Genomic DNA, 18,557 nt, shown 5'->3' with positions numbered 1-18,557 from the left:
TCCAGGAAGATCTCAGCTTGAATGAAAAAGAGATGATCAACAGCTAACAAAAGTGAGATGACAGACATGCTGGAATTATCTGAAGAGGGATTTAAAAACAGCCATCATAAAAATGCTTCAACAAGCAATTATAAACACACTTACAAGAAATAAAAAAATAAGTTCTCAGCAAAGAAAAAGAAGGTCTCAGCAAAGAAATAGAAGAGATAAAGAACAACCAAATAGTAATTTTAGAAGTGAAAAAAAAAAAAAAACTGAACTAAAAAACTCATGGGATTAGTTTAACAGCAAAATGGAGAGAATAGAGGAAAGAACCAGTGAACTTGAAGATGGAACAACAAAAATCACTCAATCTGAGTAACCAAGAGAAATGAAACTGAAAAAAAGGAAAAGAAAGAGCAGAGCCTTGGGGACCTGTAAATCAATCAATCAATTTAACTATCTATCTAAAACTTTTTATGAGATTGTGGTCCCCAAGAAGAGGACAAACAGGTGGAGCTGACAAAATATCAGAATAAATAGCAGCTGAAATTCTACCAAATTTGGCAAAATACATAAATCTCCAGATTCAAGCAGCTTAGTGAAACCAAGCGGATAAAACCAAAGAAGCCCATGCTAAGACATGTGATTAAACTCCAGAAAACTAAAGCAAAAAAAAAAAAAAAAAAAAAAAAAAAGTCTTAAAAGCAATGAGAGGGAAACAACACTATATTTATAAATAAAAAATTCAAATAACGGTGAATTTCTCATCAAAAACCACGGAGTATGTCAAATTTACTTTAATAATAAAAAGAAAGAAAGAACGGAGGTCTGAAGGAAGTGATATAACATTTTTCAAGTGCAAGAATAGAACTGTTGACTTAGAATTCTACCTCCAGAGCAGAGTGCCTGGGTGGTTGCGTTGCATCAGCTGGGCAACAGCCTTTGGCTTGGGTCATGATCCCAAGGTCCTGGGATAGAGCCCTGTGTTGGACTCCCTGCTCAGCAGGGAGTCTGCTTCTCTCTCTCTCTCTCTCTGCACCCTCCTGCCCTGCTCACGCTTGCACACACGCTCTCTCTCAAATGGATTGGTAAAATCTTAAAAACAAAAAAAGAATTCTGAATATATCCTTCAGATGTGAAGAGAAAAATTGAGACGTTCTTGGATGAAGGAAAACTGATAATTTGTCATCTACAGATCTATACTAAAAGAATGGCCAAAGAAAGTCTTGAAATGGAGAGGAAATGATAAAATACAGAACCTTGGCATATCAGGAAGGAAGGAAGAACAGAAAGAGCAAATATACAGGTCTTTTACTGTACATTGTTCACCAGGACAAAGTATTTTAAAGCAAACGAATGGAAGAATTTCTGGATGAGGTGTGGAAGGCAAAAAAAATTTGTCACCTATGAAAAAGAAATGAACCACTTGAGACAAGATCGATGCATACAATAAATATAATAATACATCCAAAGGGATGACAGAGATACCATACCTAATGACTACAAGGAAGGGCAAAACAATATAAGCAAAATAAAATAAAATAAAATAAAGCAAAACAAAACAAAACAAAATAAAATAAAAAATGATGCAATATTCCCAGTAGCTGCCCATCCAATGTAGATATAAACTGAATGTCATAAAAAAAAATGGGCAGATGACAATTCTATGATGTCTAAGCCACCAGTGAGGCTTACAGAGATATAGCTTAATTGTAGGTTTTTTTTTAATCTTCTAAAAGCAATTAGAGTACAGATGAGCCTGTGAATGAAACAGAAATTGATCTCAACTTCTAAGACAAGTGGGAAGGTACACATAGTTTAGAAGGCCAGATAAAAGCATTTGTGTACTGCAAACCTCCACTGTCTAGTATGAAGGGAGAACATAATAAGAAAATTTATGAATCTGAATGCTTATTGCATCTCTTTTAGCTAATAGCTTTCCTGAAACATTCAATACTTCCACCGTAATACGTACCTAAGTATACATTTAAAGAAGTCAAAATTCAAAAACATGAAATATGGATCACCTTCAAGCATGACAGCGTGAAGAGCTCTGCCGACCCGTTCCCAAGTGAAACAGGTGACAACTACCCCGAGAAACCCCAAATACGATGCAACATTGAAAGCCTCAGAAGATGGTTCTCAGGGTAAACAACAAATAACGGAAATATCTCTGAAAACTCCATAACGGTTATGAACGTTGGTGAAAACTCAATTATAAGAAATTGAGAATCTGTGGTGTTCGAACCAAGACTGCTCCCTCCCTCTCCCACCCTGGCTCCGTGGGATGGAGACTCCTCTTGAGATTGGTGCAGACAAGAAACAGGGCTCCCTCTTCACTGCCTCTAGCCAGAGGGTTTTCTTGCTGGGAGGAGCAGGACTTCAGCATTTCTCATCCTGTCCCCAGCTCCTTGTTGCTGAAGCTGAGTCCTCAGTGACTCTGGAGGAGAGGTTGGGGCCACAGTCACCCCCTGCTCATGGAATGGTGTGCCGAGAATACTGGGTCTCTGGTCACCCATGCCCCAGCTTGTGAGGTGGACGTTCCACACCAGGAGAGGCAAGCTGAGGGGACCCCAGGTTGTTTCTCCACCATCACCCACAGGATGTTCAGCTGCTACAGCAGGAGTGTCACAGAGAGAGAAGTTTGCCATTATCCCTCCCCACAGCTCCGGAGCCCTAGCTCAGATTTTGCCTGGTGGTAGAAACAGACCATAAAACAAATAGTACCTTATATCTTTCCAGAAAAACTTATCTCATTTGCAGGGCATGAAAAAGTTTGAGCCTAATAGTACTTTCGAGAACAGTGGGAAGCTTGGGTGGCTCAGTCATTAAGTGTCTGCCTTCTGCTCAGGTCATGATCCCGGGGTCCTGGGATTGAGCCCCATGTCGGGCTCCCTGATTGGTGGGGAGCCTGCTTCTCCCTCTCCCACTCCCACTGCTTGTGTTCCCTCTCTTTCTGTGTCTCTATCAAATAAATAAATAAAATATTAAAAAAATAAACTGTAGGCTGGTTATTTGTGGGACAGAAGCAGGGAGTAAGAGGAGTCCTTCTGGCATCAGAACAAAAATCAGACATTGACCTTGGACACTGTTTCTTCAAAAGTGCAGGAGTTTGATTGGACTAACTTGTAGAGCAATTTATGCTTCCAAGGTATTGTTGAAAACAGTAGAGCAATGAATGGAGCCTAAATGCTGGGTATGGTCATGGAAAGAGAGGAAGAAACCCATACCCAAACCACTGTCATCCCAGGGTACTGTGGGCATAACCAAAGTTGAACCTCCTGAGGGACAGCACTAAAGGCTGCACACTGTGGGAGTGAAATAAACTTCCCTCAAATAATCCAGTCAGTCATTAAACAAATAAACAAGCAAATAACAATAACAAGCCCAAGGAGGAGGGAGGGGCAGAGTGGTACCCAAAATTGCTGTCATATGTTATCTAAAATGTCCAGTTTCTGGGGTGCCTGGGTGGCTCAGTCAGTTAAGCATCCAACTCATGGTTCTGGCTTTGGTCATGATCTCAAAGTTGTGAGATCGAGCCCTGCGTCAGGCTCTGAGCTCAGCACAGAGTCTGATTGAGAATCTCTCTCCATCCCTCTCCCTCTGCTCCTCCCCCTGCTTGCACTCTCTCTCTCTTAAATAAATCAATAAATCTTAAAAAATATATAAAATGTCCAGTTTCCAACAAAAAATTACAAAGCACGAAAAATAAAGTATGGCCCATTTACTGGAAAATAAGCAGAGTATAGAAGCTGCTTGTGAGAGAGACCAGATACCAGATTTATTTGAAAAAGACTTTCAAGTAGTCATTATAAACATGTTCATAGAACTAAAGGAAACCATGATGAAGGAAGTAAAGGAAGGTATGATGACACTATTGCATCAAATAGAGAAAGAGATAAAATTATAAAAAGGAACAAAATAGAAATTATGGAACAGAAAGTACAATAACAAATTAAAAATTCATTACAGGGCTCAACAGTAGATTTGAACTGGCAAAAGAAAGTATATGCAAATGTGGAACTCTACCAATAGAGATTATGCAAGTGGAAGAACAGAGGAAAAAGGATAAAGAAAGGTAAAGAGAGCCTCATGGAAACATGAGACACCAACATACATATAATGGAAATACCAGAAGTAGAGGTGAGAGAGAAATGAACAGAAAAAACATTTGAAGAAATAGTGCCTGAAAAATTCCCCAGATTTACTGAAGAACAGGAACCTACACATCCAGGGAGCCCAAAAAAATCACACAGTACAAAGGCGAAGAGATACATAAACAGACAAATCATAGTAAAATGTTGAAAGCCAACACAATGAGAAAATCTTGAAAGCAGCAACAGAAAAAAGGGCTCATTGTTTAGAAGACAACCCCTAGGAATACTAATTGCTGACTCCTCAGCAGAAAAAATAAAGGGCAAAAGGCTTTGGGATAACATTAAAAATGGTCAAAGAGAAAACTGTCAACCAAGAATCCTATTTCCACAAAATCTATTTTTCAAAATTAAAATCAAAATAAAGATTTTTTTCAGGGCGCCTGGGTGACTCAGTGGGTTAAAGCCTCTGCCTTCGGCTCAGGTCATGGTCTCAGGGTCCTGGGATTGAGCCCCGCATCGGACTCTCTGCTCAGCAGGAAACCTACTTCCCCCTCTCTCTCTGCCTGCCTCTCTGCCTATTTGTGATCTCTGTCTGTCACATAAATAAATAAAGTCTTTAAAAAAATAAAGATTTTTCAAGATAAGCAAAAATTGAGGGAACTTGTTGCCACCAGACCCTCCTTGCAAGAAATACTTGAGTAAAGGAGTTCTTGAGTTTGAAGGCAAGTGACCCCAGATGATAATTTGAATCCATATGTGACAAAAAGAACACTAGTAAATATAATTATGCAATTTTAAAAGATGGTGAAAATGCATAACTTCTTTCTTTTTGTAATGGCTTTAAAGAGCCAATGTGTTAAATGATATGCACAGAATGTATTGTTGGGTCTATAACATATAGAAATGTGATGTTTTTACCAAAATAGCATAAAGGAAGTGGGTTGGAGCATCTGAAAACATCTGAGAAGCTGCACTGGGTGAAGGAAATGACTACAGATGGTAAGCTAATAAGAATGCGTCGTTGGCTTAGTAACATAATACATACAATATGTATAACAATAATACCACAAAAAGGCAGAAGGAAAATAGAGTTATAATGAAGTCTATTTCCACATATCACTGGAATAATCTAGTATAAATAGGTAATTGATTAGATAGTTGAGATATACATGGCAAACTGAAGAATAACCACTTTTAAAAGATTGATTTATTTATTTTTGGGGGTGGAAGAGCAGAGGGAGAGAGAATCTCAAGCCGACTCCACGCTGATTGCAGAAGTCTGATGCTGGACTTGATCTCATGACTCTGAGATCATGACCTCAGAGATCAGATGCTCAGTTGACCGAGCCACTCAGGTGCCCCCAGAACAACCACTTAAAAAAAAAAAAAACTCTCAAAAATAGTGAAAATAAAACATGAAAGATAAAATGCTGGGTTAAACAATACTCAATGTAAAAGAAAGCAGTAAAGGAGGAAGAGAAGAACAGACACAGTATGAGATATAGAAAACAAGAAGTGACAGTGGCCGACGTCAATCCAGCTATCTCAGTAATACAGTAAATGGGAATGATTAAATGATTCTATAAAAAGCAGAGATTGTCGGAGTGGATTGAAAAGAATGATCCCCCTATATACTGTCTATAGGAGACACAGGCTATAGTCAAAGGTAGAGATAAATGTAAAGTGAAAGGATTGAAAAACGTATCGTGCAAGTAGCATCCGTAAGAAAGCTAAAGTGACTCTATTGTTATCAGAGAAAATAGGCTTTAAAACAACAAGAAAATGTTACTAGAGAGGAAAAGGGACACTTTCAATGATAAAAGAGTCAAATCATCAGGAAGATACAACAATTGTAAACACCATGATAAAAGCATTCCCTGGACTCTAAATAGAAGGGAATTTTATCAACCTCATAAAGGGCATCTACAAAAAACCCTACCAGTTGACATCACACTTAATGGTGAAAGAGTGCATGCTTATCCTCGAAGACCAGAAACAAGACAAAGACGTTTGCTGTCACTACTTCTATTCAACATTGTTCTGGAGGTTTTAGCCAGGGCAATTTAGTAAGAAAACGAAATAAGAGGCATCCAGATTGGAAAGGAAGAAGTAAAATTATATTTGCAGATGACATCATCTTGTATACAGAAGATTCTAAAGAATCCCTGAAAAACCTATTAGAACTAATAAATGAGTTCTACAAAGTTGCAGGATAACAAATCAATATACAAAAATCATTTGTATCTCTCTATACATTTGCAAAAAAAAAAAAAATCTGAAAGTAAAATTAAGAAATTAACCCTGGGGTGGCTGAATCGGTTAAGCGTCTGCCTTTGGCTCAGGTCGTGATCTCAGTGTCCTGGGATGGAGCCCCTTGTTTGGGCGCCCTGCTCAGTGGGGAGTCTGCTTCTCTGCCTCCCCTAGCTCATGCACTCGCTCTCTGTCAAATAAATAAATAAAATCTTTAAAAAAAGAAAACAATTCCGTTTTTATAGAATAAAAAAAAAAACTTGGGAATAAACTTAACAAAAGAAGTACAAAACTCATACTGAAAACTACAAAAAATTATTGAAAGAAATGAAAGACTATCTAAGTAATTGGAAAACAACCCCAGTTCAGGGACTGAAAGACTGAACGTTGTTAGATGGCAACACATGCCCAGCTGATCTAAGGGTTCAGTACAGTCCCCACCAGAGTCTCAGCTGACTACTTTGTAGAAATTGATAATCTTGTCCTAAAATTCATATGGAAAGCCACTCAGAATAGCCTAAATAATCTTGAAGAAGAATAACAGGGCAAAGGAAACATGTCTTTATTTCAAAACTTAAGAACAAAGCAATGGTAATCAAGATGTGATGTTGCTAGCATAAGGCTGGATACATACACAGGCAGAATAGATTTGAGAGTCCAGAAATAAAGTCACACATCTATGGCCAACCATTTTCATCATTAGTGCCAAGATCACTTAATGAGGGAAGAACAGTATTTTTAACAAATGGTGATGAGATAAATGATAACCACATGCAAAAGAAAGAAGTTGGACCCCATATACGAAAATGAACTCAAAATGGATGAAAGCCCTAAATGTAGACCTAAAACTATAAAAATACTTAGGAGAAAGCAAAAGAGTAAATTCTAATAAACTTTAGTAAAGTTTAATGAACTTGGATTTGGCAAAGGGTTCTGAATACGACACCAGAACCATGAGCAGTGAAGAAAAATGTAAATGAATTGGACTTCACCAAAACTTAAAAGGCACCACCAAAAAAAAGTCAAAAGACAACTTATAAAATCAGAGAAAATAGTTATAAAGCATATATCTGGTAAGGGACTTGTATCTAGAATAAAGAACTCTTAATAATAAAGAACTCGATAATAAGACAAAATAAAAGACAGTAAAATAATAAATAAAAGGTAATAATAATAGATAATAATGAAATAAAAGATAATAAACATAAAAAATAAAAAGAACTCAATCATAAAAAGACAAAACCCAATATTAAAAATGGACAAAAGATATAAATAGACATTTGTTCAAGGAAGATATAGAGATGGCCAATAAGCACATGAAAAAATGCTCAACATTATTAGTCATAAAGGAAATGCAAATCCAAGCCACAATGAAGCAACCTCTCACAAATACTAGGGGAGCTAACATTAAAGGTTGGATAATAACAAGTGTAGTCAAGGATATGGAGAAACTGGAGCCCTGCCTCCACTTTGGAAAACACACTGGTAGTTCCTCAATTAAACACAGATTACCATATAAGCCTGCAATTTCATTCCTAGGTATATACCCAAGAGAAATGAAAACATAGTTTCATAAAAAAGGGAAAAACCTTGTGGAGCACCTGGGTGGCTTAGTCAGTTGACATCTGAGTCTTGATTTCGGCTCAGGTCATGATCTTGGTGTCCTGGGATTGAGCCCCATGTTCGGCTCGGTGCTCAGCTTGGAGTCTGATTGTCCTCTTTCCGCTCCTCCCCCTGCTCACGTGCTCTCTCTCTCAAATGAATAAATAAAATCTTAAAAAAAAAAAAAAAGAAAAAAAACTTGTACATGAATGTTAACAGCAGGACTGGTCACAATAGCCAAAAGTGGAAACCACCCAAATGCCCATCAACTGATGAACAGATAAACAAAATGTTGTATAGCCATACAATGAAATACTGATCAGCCATAAAGAGGAACAAAGTGCTGATTCATACTCCAATGAATGAAGCATAAAAACATTGTGTTAAGTGAAAGACGCCAGTCCCTAAATACCACACATTGCACAATTCTCATCATATAAAATATCCAGAATAGAGGAATAGAAAATAGATCAATGGTTGCTTAGAGCTAGGAGTGGGGTGGGGGTGGGGAAATGGAGGTTGGTTGCTAGAGTATGAGAGGCAGGGATGCCTGGGTGGCTCAGTCGGTTGGGCATCTGCCTTTGGCTCAGGTTGTGATCCCAGCTTCCTGGGATCGAGTCCCATATCGGATTCCCTGCTCTGCAGGGAGTCTGCTACTCCTTCTGTCCCTCACCCCCACTCATGTGTGCTCTCTTTTTCTGTCAAATGAATAAATAAAATCTTAAAAAAAAAAAGGAGTATGAGGTTTCTTTTTGAGATGATGAAAATACTCTAAAATCGGCTAGTGATAGACACACACACACCTGTGAGTACACCAAAAGCCACTGAAATGTACATCTTAAATGAGTGAATTGCATAGTATGTGATCTAATAAAGCTGCAAAAAATGTGAAAAATAACCACAATAAAGGTGGGTAAAACATAAAAAGCATCGTCTTCAGCTTAATGAGTCATAATTGAAAAGAACTTCGTGTATCCCCCACTCAGGTCAAGGACTAGAATGTCTCTGTATCCCGGAAGATCCCGGTGTGTCCCCTGCCCATGGCGACAGCTTTCCTGATTAACAGCTGTATTGAGGGAATAACTGACGTACAATAAACTGTACATACATAAAGTTTGCAGTTTGATAAATTTTGACATACGCAGACACCCATGGAATCACCACCATGGGGAAAATAAACGTACCCCCCCCCCCAAGTCGTGTCCCTGTGCCCTTTTATAATCTCTTGAATGCCCTCTCCCTGCCCATCCCTGTCCCCAGGCAACTAATAATCTGCTTTCTGTCTCTACCTTTTAGTTTGAGTTTCTTAGAACTTTATAGAAATAGAATCATACAGCTTAAAAATGATACATATTTAATATATTTAATTTAGATAAATGTTTTCTATTATATATATTATAAATAATTATATATTTGTATATATTTATATATTGTATATACTTACAGATAAACAGTTATACATGTTTTTACAAATAGATTAGCAAGTGTTTCAAGGCAGGGATTTTCCTGTGGACTCCCTGCATAATAGAGACTCACAGGATATTTCTCCCTTACCCGTTTCCTTTCGATGGACCTGTTTTGGTTGGGTCGAGGATGCTTTCCTTGGATGTGCTCCTTGGCACACCCCTCCCCCGGTGCATGACTTCATTGTTTGACAGCCATGGACAGGCCTGTTTTCCGCAGCAGGCTGTGAGCATGGGCAGGTGCATCGAGCTGAGAAGAGAGAATGCCATGGCACTGGGGGTCAAGTGCAGATAGAATTGTTCATGCTATAATTTAGGAGAAGACACCCAGGGGAGGATTCATTTTTGTGTTTCCAGTGCTGGTGCACCTGCATGAGCAATACCTAGGTGCGTGTTGAATGTACCTGACCTTCTCTAATTTTCCTTCATGCTTGGTGGTCAGAGAGGTTTCTTTGTTTGTTTGTTTGTTTCTGTTTTTGTTTTCCAGAGAGGGAGAGAGAGAGAGAGCAAGCGCATGTCTCAGTGACAGGGAGGGACAGAGGGAGAGGGAGAGAGAGAATCTTAAGCAGACTGCATTCCCCAGAGAGGAGTCTGTTATGGGGCTCGATCTCACCACCCTGAGATCATGACCTGAGCCAAAATCAAAAGTCGGACACTTAACCGACTGAGACACCCAGGTACTCCAAAGTGTTCTTTCTAAAAAGAACATGCAGAGGAGTCCCCACCCCTGCTGTTAACCCCAAGAGGCTCCACCTGCTTCCTGGAGAGAGTCCCCATGTTCTGACCCAGCCCCCAGACCTCATGCTGAGGCCAAGCTCTCCTCTCCCACCTGCTCTCAGCACCGCCTGCCTATCTTTACTTTCCAGGACGCTGTACTCCCCCATCTTTTGGGAAAATCTGGGAAGCCTCTCGGGGCTGGGGCTGCTGTCAGCTCCTGCTGTGCCGTTCTGATGCTGGAAAAGCAGTTCGCACCAGAACCCTCTGTCTGGTCCCTGAGTCCCAGTGGCTGCTTTTGTGGCATCTTTTGCCTGTGTGGAACTCAAGAAACCAGACTCCTTCTCCTACCTCTTTCTCCTTCCCCCTGGCTTCTCCTTGCCGCCTGACACAGAGAACAGGTGGTTCTTTCCAACGGGCAGATTCCAGTGCCTCCCATTGTGTTTTGTTTACGTAACATGGCTGCAGGCCAAAGCTGTTATATTGTTACTGTTATATCAAAGTCAAGATAGATGATGAGGGCCCCATTGATCAAGCACCTTGTAAGTGCCCAGCACAATGTCAAGTGCTATACACACTCCTCGTGCCCCATAGCACCTGTGGGAATGGCTTCTCCTAATTTCACAGGTGAGGAGACGGAGCCCCACCTAAACAATTCGCTGGAAACTTCCTCCCTGGGAAGAGTCAGAACCAGATTCCACCTAGGCATTTCTGACCCTGTGTAGGCTCCCAAAATGTAAGGGGAAACACAGAGAAAATTAAGAGTTGGGGGAAAAGAATCACGTACAATATGTTTGGTTCCCACTTCTTGCTTTTTAGAAGTGAAATGATGGTGCTGTGAGATTCTAGGAACCCCTTGAGGACTCGCCGGTCTGGGCACTTAGCGACTGGAGCTATCTGGGAGGAGCGGGAGGGATGGGGGGTGTGGGGGGTGCGGGGGAATGCTGGGCTGTGAGTTGTCAGGGGAGGAAGCCGGTGAAGGAGATGGGAAAGGCTGCTCCCGGGATAGGGAACCACCTTCACAAAAGCCTCAGGAGCTGCGAGATCAAGGCACATTTGGGAAGTGGAGAAGTTCCGGCCAGACTCCAGGGCTCCCACCCCAGAGCATTGGGGAGCCACTGAAGGTCACATGGAGGGAGGGACTCTGCTTTGACTCAAGGCCCCGGGGTGCAAGGTTGGGGCTGAGCTGGCTGCAGGCGGCTAGGGGGATACCTTCACACCACAGACAGGATCTGCAGGTGAGCAGGCGGGGTCCTGCTTCAGGAGCTCACTGTCTCTGAGTGACCTGCTCTGTTACATGGAGTCAGGCCTGCGGACCCAGCCTCAATGGGGATTCTCTGTGGAAGGAGGTTTTTGCTATTTAAAACCCTAGCTTTTTCCCGAGATGGGTGGGCGGGGTTAAAGGAAGTATCTCCTGCTGAGCTGGGACCAGAGCAGGGGCTGGGAAGGGGGCTGCGAGGAGAGGAGCTCAGGGTGTCTGAAACCTCTCTCTGATCCTGACAGGGGAGAGTCAGGAGGGGCCTGGGAGGGAGCCAGGAGGGAGCCAGGAGAGGCCAGCATGGGCTGGAGCAGCAAGGGTATTCTCCCAGTGGGGACGGGGCTGGAAGAACAGAGCTAAGCCCTGAGAAGTAGCTTCCTCTCTGGGTCCTTTGGCCCTGCTCCCCACCTACAGAGTCTCTCTCTGTGACAGCTGCTCCCCTTTGATTTGGGGTGGGCTGAACCTGCACTTGGGGTCCTCAGGCATGTCACAGAACAGGAGATGGGTGCTGGTCACAAAGCAGAACGGTGGGACAGGCGTTTGGGGCCCGGGTTGCCCTTGAGAGGGCAAACCTTGGAGAAATTCACAAACTATTTGCTGAAGGCCTTGGAAAGTAGAGCAGAGAGAAGGGGGGTGTATGAGGCTGTTCCTCGGTACCTTTGGTGCTGCACAAGAGAGAGGTGCCCATGTTTATTTGGGGGCCAACACGTTATCTTTTGTGATTCTGTACAGACATAGCGCTGGTCCTATTATCTGAGTATAATAAGGAAAAGGGTCGTATTTGGAGTCAGGGCAGTGGGCCATAGCTGGGAATAAGGGGCTGTCCCTTCATCCTCCAACCTCGTCCTGCCTGCTCCCACGGACGATGCCACCCGGGGCTGATCGGATGCCTGGACACCTTCTTCACCCCACCCTGGGCCTGAGCCTGAGCCTCCATGTCTTTGTCCACAGAGGGTCCCCGGGGCCCTAGCCCTGGTTGGGGACCCAGCCCCGCCCACAGACTGCCCACAGAGGCCAGTCTGGTTTGGCAGAGCCCTTGTGAAGCTGCCACCCCCCACCCCACCCAGGGCCACCCTCAGAGGGGGCTGCCCAAAAGGGTGTTTGTTCCTACCCATAAGAAGGTGTTTCAGGCTCATTTCCCTCAGCTCACCGGGTCATAGATTGACAGCCCAGATAGAGCAGAGGGACCTGTGGGCCCAGTGGGACCAAACTGGCCTGGCTTGAAGCAGGCCCCGCCCCAACTTGCTGCTCTCACCTCTCCCTCTAGCTCGCTCGGGGTCTGCCCTGGGTCCATCTCCCTGCCTCCCTGTCTTTCTTTCTTCTCTTCCTTCTGTCTTCCACCAGCCCGGCAGCCTCTTAGCCGCTCACCTGGCATCCTTCTGCCTCTCTGCTCTCCTCCCCTCCTGGACTTTCTCTGTCTTGCTGGAATCTCACCTCTGTCATTTTCTGCTCCCCTCATTTCTCCCTCTGCACCCCACCCTTCCCTCTGTCCCCTCACCAAATCAGACAGGTTCACTTGAACAACAAAGGGTGAGATTGTGCTCACAAACAAGATTCCCAGAGCCAGTTCTCAGACCCTAGTGTCGGAAAAACTGACGGGGGACCCCGCCAGCTGGGGAGAGGCTTGGGGGGTTGTGGGGACCCCGTGCTAGAAGTGGATTTGCAGGGAAAAATGTATACAAGGGTGTTCAGTTTCTGCCCTTTGACCTTGCTTCCCTTGCCACCTGCAGCAGTAAGAATAAAGACATGGAGAATAATGGTCAGGATTGAGGTCAGTGTTGTTGTTGGCTGAGGCCCCGTGCTAGCTGTCTCACGCGTATAATACGGTATTCAATCACCACAACAGTCCTATAGAATTAGTCTTATTGCCCCTTTTAGCAGGCCAGGAGTCTGAGACACAGAGAGGTCATCTAGCTGCTAGGTAGCAGCCCAGCAGTGATCAGAATGACCCCAAGCCGGGTTGTCCTCTGCGCTAGGATAGCTGTCACATGCTGATTGTCTTTGCTACAGGATTTGAGAGACCTGGGAAAGGAGCTGGTGCCATCTTACCACTTTCCACGGGAGGACAATATTCAGGGAAGGTAGTGTTCAGCACTCGGTCGCTCAATCAGCCATCAGTGTTGGAGCAGAGCCTAGGCATCTGATAGCCAGGAGAGGAGGGGAAAAGCAGATTTGGGACCATGGCTGTGGCCCCTGGAGGCCTCTTTCCTCACCGTGTGGCCCCAGTTAAGGCCTTGCCCCTCTCTGAGCTCTCACCATCCCAGCTTGAACAGTGGGGACCTAGAATCCCCCCATGGGGCTCTGCAGAGGGGTTGGCCCCTGGGCTGGGAACACCAGGAAGAAGACCAAGGACTATTTTTTTCAAACTTAAATTTCACCCTCTACTTCTACCTGTGATTTTCCTACCTGGGAGCAAATCCTAGGCATTTAGAGGAATTAGGCAAAATGATGTTTTAAAAAGAAAACTCCAGGGATATGGCCATAATGAAATTGGCTTCTCAGAGCACATCTAGCCCCACAACAAAGGGGACAATTCTACTCTCTGGGGCACCCCCGACACCCCACTTTAAGGCTCCACAAGGCTGCCAGGTTGAGATTTGCCATTTAAGCTTTCCAAGAGGCACTCAAAAAGGTAAAGAAAACATGTGAATAATATCAGTAGTGTATTTTTTTTAACCTAGGAGAGCCAAAGTGTTGGATTCCACATGCAATCAGTAGAAAAATACATCATGAGACATTTTCATTCTTTGTGCGCTCAGCCTTTGAAATCTAACGTGCATTTTACACCTGTAGTGTATCTCCCTGTGGCCCAGCCACGTGTCAGGTGCTCACTAGCCACGAACGAAGCAGATCTAAGTCATCCATCAGACCTTGACCCTCTTCTGCATCAGTGGCCTCCAACTGTGCTCAGAACATGATGAGGCCCTTCATGATCCAGGCTGCTTCCTGAGAACATCTCCCCCCCTCCCTCACCCACTGTGACACCCTTTGTGTGCATGTGCTCAACCTCTTGCCTCTTGCACGTGCCAAGCTTGCATCTACCCCAGGGCCTTTGCTCTTGCTCTTCCTTTGCTCGGGGTGCTTGTCTTCCCAGCTGGGTGCGCTTGATCTCCCCATGTCATTTTGTTCTCTGCTCACTTGCCACCTCCTTAGAGACCTTCCCCAAACACACCATCTAAGGAGCACCCCGCTGGAGCGTTCTCCATCCTATCACCTGCTTTATCTCTGCAACTTTTGCCCTTTGGAACCAACTTCTTTTGTGCTTTGGCTCCTTGCTTTGATGTTTGCTTGCTGTCTGGAATGGCCTGCTGTCCTCCGCAGAACCTCGTACGTGGTAAGCCCTCAGCAACACTCACTGTCTTGAATGAATCTCTCAGAAAAGTCCAAATGTGGCCTCACTGACGCAAATTGTCCGCACCAAGGCTTTGAACAGATGTGGGCACTCACGTGCTGAGGGCACAGCCCAGCAGGGGAAACTTATCCCAGCGGCCATCTGCTAAAAGTGTGATCTCCTGGCAAATTTCATCAAAGCTCGCATTTATGAAGTTTTCCATCCTTTACCACTCCTGGTCATGCCTAATGAGTCTGTGACTGCGTACAGCCAGCGCCTGCCTTGGGAGCAGCAAATACCCTCCTAACATTTCATGGTGATAGAATCCTGATCTGAAAGGGACCAGGATGGGGGGCGCCTGGGTGACTCAGTCATCAAGTGTTGGCCTTCAGCTCAGGTCATGATCCCAGGGTCTTGGGGTCGAGCCTCACATCGGGCTCCCTCCTTGGCGGAAAGCCTGCTTCTCCCTCCTCCACACCCCTTCCCTGTATTCCCTCTCCCAGTGTGCGCCTCTCTACCAAATAAATAAATAAAATCTTAAAAAAAAAAAAAAAGAAAGGGACTAGGATACTGATCATCTAACACTCTTGGTCTGTAGTTCATATGACCTATGTAGGTCAAAGCCCCTAGCCCAGGCTTAGCACACAGGGGGTGCACTAGGAAACACGAGGGCTCTTCAGGCAATTTGGCAAATAGTTGTAGGGCTCCTGGCATGCCATGGGTGTGGGGCTTAGTGCCAGAAATTTATGGAGAAAGAAGGCCTAGGTGGCAGGCACCTACTAGGTGTCCTCCTCGGGCAGAGGAATTGTTTTCCAGACTGGCTGCTGGCCACTGCACAGGGCAGAGAGAGCTACCTGCTTCATCCCAGATCTGACCTATGTTTCTGTTTGGAGACATACCTACCTTTCCTCCACTAGGTCACTGGGTACTGGCATTCTGCTGGTGGCCTGGGAGCTTAGCGAATGTCAACCCAATGGAGTGTATCCAGTCCTTGGGATTTTGGGGAGGGTCACTGAAGGAAGACCCAGGCAGGACAAGAGCTATGGTACTGTGGGCATGGTGTCCCTCTCCTTGAGTCACTTAGGGGGTTAGATCAGAGGAGAGGTTGTCCCAGGATATTTAGGAAGAAGACCTTGCCTCAGAAGAAATCTGAGAAGCAGAACAAGCAGGCATTTGGTGGCTGACGCAGGGCAGGAGCCCAGGACTCTCCCATACTGCCTGTCTTCGCCACTCTGTCCTCTCTGGAACCATTAGGGATCCATAAGACCTGGTTTGAAAACCATGGGCATATCCTCTCTGGGAGCCAGAACTGGAGGTCTCAAGCTAGCCCTGCCTATTGCTGGCTTGCCAGAAGTGAGGGGTGCCCTCACTTCTTAAAGAAGTTCAGGATTTCTTCTGTGAAATGGAGCTAATAATAGCATCTACCTAATAGAGATGCTTTGGTCCTGCATACAGTGATTCTGGTTTCCCAACAAATTAATAAGACTCCTTGGTTTTGCTACACTCACCATAAAATATTTCCAGACACGTAAGCTTTCAAGCATCTGCTTGGGGTCTGTGGAGAGAGAAGGAAGGGGGTTCAGTAAAAGTGGGCTCAAGCTGCACCTGTCTTCTGTGCTGGGGCTGCGCCATCCAGGCTCATGCAGTCTCCAGGGCCTGGAGGGGTTGGGAATGAGGGCAGCATGTATTCTGCACCATTCTTGGTCAGGGAGGCTGGCTCAGGAAGCCCCATACTGAAGACAATACCCCTAGGAACAGTAGCTGGGTGGCCTATAGGGGAATAGGCCTCACTCTGCCCCTCCCCCTGCCTGCTGGCCTCTGATCATAATCCTGGACCCCTGGGCCAGGCTTGAATGCCAGGAAAACATGCAAACAATCATCTGCGACTGACTAGTCTGAAGGGGTAAGGGTATAAAAAAAAGATTGTATTAAAAAAAATTTATTTAAATCAATTTAATTAACACACAGTGTATTTTTGGTTTCAGAGGTAGAATTTAGTGATTCATCCTTTGCATATAACACTCAGTGCTCATTCCATTAAGTGTCCTCCTTAATGCCCATCACCCAGTTACCCCCATCTCCCACTCCCCTCCCCCCCAGCAACCCTCAGCTTGTTCTCTATAATTAGGAGTCTCTTATGGTTTGTCTCCCTCTCTGTATTTAATTGTTGAAGGTGGAACTTATATTTATGTTCTCTGTAGTTTTCTGTAGGTTTGAAAAACCCTTTTCTATGTTTTGAAAGCAAACATTACACAGCATACCATTTCATCTGTAAATATTCTAGCAGGGACCCATTAAAAGGGGCACTTGCAAAAAATAACAAACACAGTGGTATTATCGCCTTAAAAAGACTAAAAACAATTCTTTAGTACAATCAAACTTTGAGCTTTTGTTTACATTTCCTTAATTGTCATATAAAAAATTTTTTTTTAAGATTTTATTTATTTATTTGACAGAGAGAGATCACAAGTAGGCAGAGAGGCAGGCAGAGAGAGGAGGAAGCAGGCTCCCTGCCGAGCAGAGAGCCCGACGTGGGGCTCGATCCCAGGACCCTGGGATCATGTCCTGAGCCGAAGGCAGAGGCTTTAACCCACTGAGCCACCCAGGTGCCCCGTCATATAAAAATTTTAAGTGTGTTCTTTACATTGGGATCCAATTAGAGGCCTTATATTAAGACTGACCTTTCACTTAAGTCTCTCTTGATTCATAAGTTCCTCTTTTATCTTTTATTTTCTTAGACTATTTTGTTGAAGAAATCAGATGGCTGATACTATAGAGTTTCTTACACTGGGATCATTCTATTTTCAACCTCATGTATCATATCCTGTATTCCTCTGTCTCCTGTATTTGCTTGAAATTGAGAGTGAGATCTTTTGGGTTGACTAGGATTTTTGGCACGGTTGCTTCAGCGGTGCTGGGTTCTTCTTTCGCAAGGTGCAGGACGTCTGGGTATCCTGTGATGTTGGCAGCTAACGATATTCATTGCCTAGATCTACTAATTGATTGGACTGTGAAGGAGTGATGTTCAAATTCTATCATTCCTTCTTTATTTTTTAGCTGGACTTCTTCTATAAAGAGCAGATTCCCCTCATCAACTGTGTGGTGACTTTGAGCTCCTGGTTGTAAAAGCAGGATAAACACTTGTTGCTTCTGCTAGATGTATCAGTTACCATGATTTGGTTCCCCAGCTTCTTCCAGAAATAACCACTGAGTTTGTGTGCGTGTGTGTTTGTGCTTAATATTACTATGATCCCATTGATTTAAACATCTTTGATTTCTTTCAATTCACGATAGTTACTATCTTTCTTGATGCCCCAATTATACCATCTTTGGCCAATGGAAGTTACTGGAATGGGCTCCTGAGTCCTTTTGATATACTCTGTTAATTTTCGGTAGCTTACTGTCTCTATAAGAAAGGATGTTCCAAGCTCCTTGTACATCCCTTGACTCAGAATTGTCCATTTATATAAGGAATCTGGGTACCTTTTAGTGGGGAGTGGTATTTAGACACCACAATCTGGATCTCAAGGGGTGCTCAATGTACCGGACTATTCACATTTCCAAACTTTTTTAGTGGACGAAACTAGAAAAATAAGATAAATCCCAAGTTTATACTGATATATCCAATTCAGATTTGACCAGAGTCTTAACACTTCATTGGTCCTACTCTGTGATTTCTTTTAACCATGCTGAAAATCTCAGCTTTGAAAACTCCAGTATGTTCAAACTCCAGATGTTCAAAGGCTGACTTCTTATGTCTCTTTCACCTTATTTGCTCCCTTCCTCTCTCTCCCTCCTCTATGGACAACAATTTCTTAAAGTATGCTTTTTCTTTTCATTTTTTTCTGTAAATAAGCAAA

Source organism: Enhydra lutris, unplaced genomic scaffold (genome assembly GCF_002288905.1).
Source record: "Enhydra lutris kenyoni isolate GAN:26980312 unplaced genomic scaffold, ASM228890v2 scaffoldscaffold1, whole genome shotgun sequence".
Classification (NCBI taxonomy): Eukaryota; Metazoa; Chordata; class Mammalia; order Carnivora; family Mustelidae; genus Enhydra; species Enhydra lutris.
This window is presented reverse-complemented; position numbering follows the sequence as displayed.